Source organism: Poecilia reticulata, linkage group LG13, assembly GCF_000633615.1.
Source record: "Poecilia reticulata strain Guanapo linkage group LG13, Guppy_female_1.0+MT, whole genome shotgun sequence".
Taxonomy (NCBI): domain Eukaryota; kingdom Metazoa; phylum Chordata; class Actinopteri; order Cyprinodontiformes; family Poeciliidae; genus Poecilia; species Poecilia reticulata.
In genome coordinates, this window is record NC_024343.1 from 30,080,869 (window position 1) to 30,089,152 (window position 8,284).

Here is an 8,284-nt window from a genome sequence, read left to right on the forward strand (position 1 = left end):
TAAGTATTTAATATCTAGGTGTTTTTATGGGAATGTGGATCTTTCAGATCAATCTGAGAACCAATTTTGATAGGTAAACTTAATTTTATTGTGTCATTTAGCGCGGGGCGCTGGTCTTGGTCTCGGGTTCGGTGGTCTTGACTAGAACTCTGCTACATGGCTCCTTGGTTGCCTCCCCTCACCTTCTTTCTATCCCCTTTCAGTTGGATTTCTTTCTAAATAAATGTGACTAATGAAGTTCATGCTATGTTAGGACAGGAGACAAGATATTTCCATCCCTGAAAATATGATCCATAGAATCACATATCTAAGTCTAAACTGTTAGAGAATAAACACAATAAGAACATGTTTAATCTGTGGTAGTGTTCATTAAAATGGCACATTTCTGATGTATTAAAATTAAATACGATCGGCAAACTTAATGATATTAGCGATTAGGTAATGCATTCAGCAAGTACTTTTACTTTTAATACTTAAGTATTTTTAAAAGCTAGTACTTTTTTACTTTTACTTAAGTAAAATGTTAATGTGGTACTTTGACTTTTACTTGAGTACATTTTTGACTGTGTATTTGTACTTTTACTTAAGTACATTTTTTGAGTACTTCCTCCACCACTGCTCCTTACGAAGTTTGGAGCCGTTCCGTTCTTCCAAGCAGCTCAGAGTGGATCCCCGCCCTGCTGGTTCTTCCCGCCTCACCCGGAGAGCCAGGCCGTCACTGCTGGAACCTCTCTCTGTGGAGCCTTTGATCGTTTTATTTTGCCTTATTGCACATGCTAATGGCTCCATAGCCATAATGAACCTCAAAGGAGACAGTGGGCATCCCTGCCTTACACCTGCCTTTATTGTGAAAGATGGAGTTCACTACCACTACACTGTGACATTCGTTGTACAAAATCTTTGTCCATTTTATAAAAACGCTACCAAAATTAAAGTGGTGCAATATTCCTTCTAAAAACTTAACAACCTTCCCAATGCCCCGTAATTGGGAAGGGAACTTAGGAATAGATTTTTTCTAAATCTATTCCTAAGTTAGACAAGGGGAGTTTTCTCTCTTGAAAATATTTGTATGCATTTCTGATCAAAGCTAAACTATCATTTTCCTTCCAGGTATGCCACATGTCTGTTCTTTTCCTATTATATTTTAAATAACTGTTTGTAAACAAAAGAATAAGACTTTTGATATTTTTACATCTATTCCCAGTTGTGTTAAAGGTCTCCAGTTATTTAAATAGCAGGGTAATCATACCTTGGTTCATAGTATTTGGTAGCATTCCTTCTTTAAAGGCTTACTTATAAACTTGGAGCAGTGGTCTTTTAAAATATCCCAAAAAGTGGCAGCATACTCCTTTGGCTGTCACGGTGTGGTTGGTGATGGTGTGAGGAGAGACGTAGATTGTAGAAGAAAATGATAAATTTAATGAAGACACTCAAACAGCCCCAATCAGGCTGCACGGCAGAAAGATAGCACACAGCTAAATACCGGTAGCAACTGAAAGGCAGGACTGAACTCAGAGCTATACTGACACAGCTGTGAATCTACGCAGACAAACAAGGAGTGACGTACACACGATGTTAGAGCCAACAAGGACCGGACAAGAGACAAAGACAACAGGTGGGACTAAATACACAGGGAGGGTAATCAAGCAATGAGACGCACCTGGGAAGCAATCAACGGGGAAGACGCAGAGACAGACTCACAGGAAGGAAACTGAGCACAGAAAACCCTAAAAATAAATGCACAGAAACACAGATCATGACATTGGCAGATCGTCGAGGCCTGGTGCCTTGTTGCTCTGCATGGCCTTTGTTATTTCGTCAATTGTTATTTCCTGCTCTAAGCTCTTTCTCTCTTTTTGTGTTAATTTATTAAGTCTCTTTATCTAAGCTGACATCTCTTCCTCATTTATTTGTTTGTTTTCATATAGTATTTTCATAGAGTTCAGAATTAATTTGCTGATTATTGTTTAATTCCTCTCCATTTTCATTAACCAATGTATTAATCTGTTTTTTAAACAATTTCCTAAAAATAAAATACCGTGTACATTTCTCATTTTCCTCCAAGTGCTGTACTCTGCTTCGGACCAATATTCCTTTGCTTTTTTCATTCAATTCTGTCATCATTTCTTTCTTAAGTTTCACTATTTCATCATTGACTTGAAAGCCTGCGTTAAGTAAATTATAATATCTTTGAAGTTTAATTTGTTTTCTCCTTTGCCACTTCCTTTTTTCTCCTGCTATCCTCTTTACCTTCTTTGCTAAAAATCCTTTGTTCTGTCTTTCATCTCCTCCTACCACTCGCCAACTGTTTCAAATAAGGGACTTAATGACGTCCATTGCTTAAATTTATATGCATATCTTGCTACTAATTTTGAAAATCTCTCATTAATTGAAACTGTTAGTTTGTGGTGGTCAGAAAAAGGAACCGGGTCCACAGTACATACAGTTGGTGTCATTATGTGAGATGTCAATACAAAATCTATTCTTGAAGACGTTTTCCCGTTGGACCAAATGTACCTCGGTTCCTTTGGATAAAGGGTTTTAAAAACATCAGTAAGCTTACAGTCTTTTATTAAATTATCTAATACCTTTGAACTTGAATCAATTCTGTTCACAAAACAATTTGTTGAATTTCCGAATCTTTTTTAAGAAAAACACAAAGTGAACATTGCAACTGAAATATTTAATTTGTTAGGCGGGAACCTTTTTAAAGTCGCCAGCAACTATCACATTTCTCCCACTACATATATAAGACTGAAGGTTTTGCAGTAAAGTCACTCTTTCACGATGATCTGTAGATCCATATACATTAATTGGTCTAATTTTAAACCCTTCTTTGTCTATATCTATTAGTAAAATTTTGCCATCTATCACATTCTCTACTCGCTCCATTTGAAGAGTTTTATTATCAAACAAAACCGCTACACCTGTAGACCTGTTTTGGTTGTCCCCTGACCATACAGACTGTCCATGAGTCCATCTTTTTTGGTATTTATTATTATTGGCCATAAAGGGTAATCCACATTCCTGCAGTAGAAAGAGATCGCCTCCGCTGTTGTACAAGTAATCAAGAAACGTTTGACATTTGACCACATCATTTAACCCTCTCGCATTGATTGTTGTGATATGAAGTTGTGAAATGTCTTCTTTAAGATTGTGAAGTCTATAAAGGGTCTATTATTTATCATTAGTCTTTACCTATTTCTTCCTTTGTGTTTTCCAGTTTCCCGGTTGGTTCCTGTCCGACTCGTCCTCTAGATCCCCCGTCGTCCGCTGGGTTACCCCAGAGAAGAGCACCACTTTTTCCTCTTCCAGGAACGGTGTCTTATTTTGAAGAGTTGTTGGCCAATTTTCAATGTTCGGCCCCCCTGAAGAGTCCGTAGAGGGGGCTTGAGAGCGTTTGAGGGTTTGGGTCAGAAAAAACGGTCTGGAATGGGGGGTGGCTCCTCTCCAATGATGTTTTATCCTCAGGAAAGAGGGGGGCGCTGCATCCTTCGGAGTCCTCAACTGGTGTTGGTTCTGGTTGTAGTGATATCAGGTCCATCATCATAAGATCCAACATTTCGCCGCATTCAACTACTGCCACGAAGCGGCGGGAGGTGCTTTGTTTCTTCCTGGTGAAATGTTGTCTCCCTGTCCTGAAGTTATGTCTGTTCTGCCTCCACCAACATCGTCTGGGCAGGTGCCGCCTCCATTTCCACGGTGTTCAAAGATTCACTTGCCGTAGGTCCACTGGGGGAAAGAGGGAGAGGTGTCTCTGTTAACGACTCCTGCTATTTAGACGGTTCAGATGTAATTGGACCCAGCTGGTCGTTTTCCGGTTCTTGTGAGCCCATTAACTGAGGTTCCCTCGTCAGGAGGGGGGTCGTGGGCATAGTTCCTCCATTCTTTTCCATTCGTTCTTCTGCATCCTTCTGCTGTTGCTCGTCGTCTGGTTTTGGTTTTGCCTCCATTGATTGTAGTAGTACCTGGTCTCCCAGGTCCGATGCTTGTTGTAGTGGAACTGTCTTAACTCTGTTAGCGTACGACCTGGGGCAAGTTTTGAAGATGTGTCCTCTTTCTCCACAGAGATTGCAGTTCACAGGATACGGGCAGTTTTTAGTCAGGTGTCCGTAATTTTTGCAGTTTTTACAATGCGTACTCTGACATTCCACCAACAGGTGTTGCTGGGAGCCACACCTGTGGCAAACTTTCGGGTGCCCCGGGTAAAAAACATGACCTCTAATTGTTCCCAGCTGAATCACAGGTGGTAGATGATGATCTGATGGGTGAAATATGGCCATCAGATACCGTTCCCCCACATTAAAACAGGGGAAACAGTATCTGATGGGTGAAATATGGCCATCAGATACCGTTCCCCCACATTAAAACAGGGGAAACGGTATCTGATGGGTGAAATATGGCCATCAGATACCGTTCCCCCCCACATTAAAACGGGGAACAGTATCTGATGGGTGAAATATGGCCATCAGATACCGTTCCCCCACATTAAAACAGGGGAAACGGTATCTGATGGGTGAAATATGGCCATCAGATACCRTTCCCCCMCAYWWWAAMASGGGRAACRGTATCTGATGGGTGAAATATGGCCATCAGATACCGTTCCCCCACATTAAAACAGGGGAAACGATCAAACCTATCACGCTTGTACAGAAAAGCTCACAAAATACAAACAGTTAACAGCAATCCCACACACACCCAGCAAAGTGGCAAGCTGTCTCAACAAAGAAACTAGCCGCACCTTCTCCCAGGAAGTCCTTGGTTTTAAAAGGGAGGCCTCAACAGTGATTGGTGGAGCCGGCAATTGATGACCCAATCACGGTAGGCCTCAGGGTGTGGCACAGGGCAGCATCCACTTCCAGGTGAAGTCAGTCTGATTAGCCACTGCAAAAAAACCCAAATAAACACAGAAAAGGCCACTGGCCTAAGAGTCCGTGGAGAGGGCTTGAGAGCGTTTTCTGGAGATTTGGTCAGAAAAAACTCTTGAATGGGGGTTGGCTCCCCTCCATTGATGTTTCATCCTCTGGGAAGAGAGGGCCGCTGCATCCCTCTGTGTCCTCAACTGGTGTTGGTTCAGGTTGTAGTGTTATCAGGTCCATCATCATGAGATCCAACATTTCGCCGCATTCGCCTACTGCCACAACGCGGCGGGAGGTGCTTTGCAGAGCATCTTCCTGGTGAATTGTCGTCTTGCTGTCCTGGAGTTCAGTCTGTTCTGCCTCCACCACCGTCGACTGAGGTGGTGCTGCCTCCATCTCTCTGGTCATCGAGGATTCGATTGCAGTAGATCCGCTGGGGGAAGGTGAGAGTGGTGCCTCTCTTAATGACTCCTGTTGTTTGGGCAATTCAGGTGTAATTAGTCCCAGCTGGTCGTTCCCTGGTTCATGTGAATCCATTAGCTGAGGTTCACTCAACGGGAGGGAAATCATGGGGCTAATTCCTCCATTCCTGTTCACTCTTTCCTCTGCATCCTCCTGTTGTTTGTCATCTGATTTTGGTTTTGTCTCCATAGATTGTAGAATCTGGTCTCCCAGTTCCGATGCTTGTTTAGATGGAACCGTCTTAACTCTGTTAGCATATGATCTGGGACAGGTTTTAAAGATGTGTCCTCTTTCTCCGAAGATTGCAGTTCACCAGGTACGGGCAATTTTTAGTCAGATGACCATTATTTTTGCCATTTCTACAATGTGTGCTCTGACACTCTGATAGCAAATGTTGCTGGGAGCCACACCTGTGGCAAACTTTCGGTTGCCCCGGGTAGAAAACATGGCCCCTGATTGTTCCCAGCTGAATCACAGGTGGTAGGTGGTATGTTTCTCCAGTTCTTAAATCTCTCTTCAGTTGAACAAAAAAGCATCTGTCCCCAGTCCTAATGCCATCTTCGTCCCTAATTTCGTATCCTTGCATCACTGTACATCTTTGTTGCAACCATGTTTTTATGTCTTCCATACAAACTTGCTCCGAAAACAGAAGAACTGTGATTGTCCTGGGTTCCGTTTGGGAAAGTGAGACCATTCTTACATTTGCTAGTTGTGGTCTTGTCTCTTTAAGTCTCTCAAAAGATTTCAAACATTTTTCGAAAAAAGTGCTGGTGGTAAATATTACCTCAAAAGTCTTTTACGGGAAAAGCAAAAATGTAGTCCATCTGTGCAGGTGTAAATCCAAGCTCCTTTTGTAGGATAAGTCGACTGAACTGAAGTCTATCCATTTCCATTTCATTTTGTAGGTCGAATCTTACTGCGTTCCTACGAGAACTAGGGGTGTAGTGATACAATAATTTCACGATACGATATTCTGGTCACGATACAATATGTATCACGTTATTTGTTGAGCGATACAATTCGATACGATTCAGTGCATTTTTACGATTTTCTGAAAGATTTTAGAGGGACAGAGTGATTTTAGTGACATTTTGTGTTCCATAGTCTTGAATTTAGTTAACTGAAAACTTATTAAAAGCACCAACTACACAATACCTGACTCTGATTGGACAGTCTTAACAGTCTGCAGCTGGACAAAATGAATCAAAGATGCAGTGAGAGAATTAGTTTCYGTCATTTAATTCATGTGGATTTGACATAAAACTCAAAAGTTTAAACGGTAATCCAGGAGCAGAGTGGGGAGATTATCAGCCTCTGTAGACTCTCAATATGCAAATGATTTCACTTATGTTTTCTTTTGGACACCGTAGCTGCATTTTGGAGCAAAAATGCAGCCACAAATGCAGTCTTTTGGACTATGGGGAAAAAGGTTTTTCCACCTTGGTTCCTGGAGTTAGCCGTGGCTGTAAGCTATTTACTACTAGCTGCTAAAGTAGTGGCTCCGCCTCACCCCGTAGTGATCGACTCCCTGCAGCTACGCAGCGCCGCTATTCCCCTGCTTGGATCTCTGAGTTGCTGCCTCTCAGACTGCCAGGATCTCATCGTTCTCTCAGTCTCTGATACTCTTTGTCTGTTGCTAATAAGAATGATCGATCAGCCATTGTTATCATGGAAATCCTCACTGCGCCGCGGATTCCGGCTGGGGGTTTTTCTTCTTCGTCTTCCTCAAAACACAGCGCCGCTGCGCGCCCGCTTCGGATGCTATCAATCCATGTTCATTCTTCAGGTAATCCTTTATATACAGAACAGAAACCGCTAAGCCAAAAACTAATTACAAAGTGAATGCTATTGTTACGCCCCTGTAAAGGGGAATAATGAAAACACGGACACGATGTTACAGCTCTCGTTTCCAGTGTTGTAATGTTTCAAAACAGTTTCAGACATTACACTGTCACATATGCTGGCACAGTAAAAGAAACCTAGCACACACAGAACACAGCTAGCACACACAGAACACAGCTAGCACACACAGAACGCTACTAGCCAGGAAGCTAAGGTGAGTTTAGTGGCTCTTTCAAAAAAACTATAATTATTACAGCCACCACAACGCTCCCTGTTCATTCAACAAACATACTAAATAGCTTTAAAGTCACATCTTATATGTAAGTTGCTTTACCTGTAAAGGGGAATAATGAAAACACGGACACGATGTTACTGCTCTCGTGTTGTAATGGAGGAGCAGAAGCGTCGCGTTCCCCTACATCCGATCAGACAAAACCAATCGAGACTCAAACGATTAACAAACGCTTAAAACTTAAAATCTGATAAGGTCGAACTTTTCAAGGATTATAAACAAACATAACCGGAAAAGTAACATTAAAGAAAATACATTTTAAACTTAATTAAACTGTATCGGCCTGTAGCTCTGAACTTGAAAGATCAAAATAATCGATCGCAGATCACTAGATCTTGTTTTCCCTTTTAGTTATCTAAAATAGTTTTATAACCACTACACAACCAGTCAAAATTTGCATTAATTTCGCGATCTCCCCGCTTTTGCAGCTGCTCCGTTCGCGCCGCTACTCCTTTCTGCTTCTCTTTCACAGTTACTTGTGCAACTTTACTTCGTTTCTCAGCAACAAAATACAGCCCATTGTTATTTATTGAAGATTTTACATTTCCAAAAACACAGGAATCTAATGTTTCGTTTCGTTTTGTACGTTTGCGAGCTCATTCCCTCTCGCATAATCGGAAAAACCGTGAAATGGCGGCGCTTTTGACATTTCCCTGACATTCGTAAAATTATGGTTTACGAATTTTAGCATAACTCCGGTTATACTTGGCCTATTAACACACGCCGTAACAAACTAGACATTAAAAAGAGTTGTAAGGTTATGGACCCCTTATGGTTTAACGGATCGATACTCGCGGATGAAATTTGATATATATCGAATATATATATA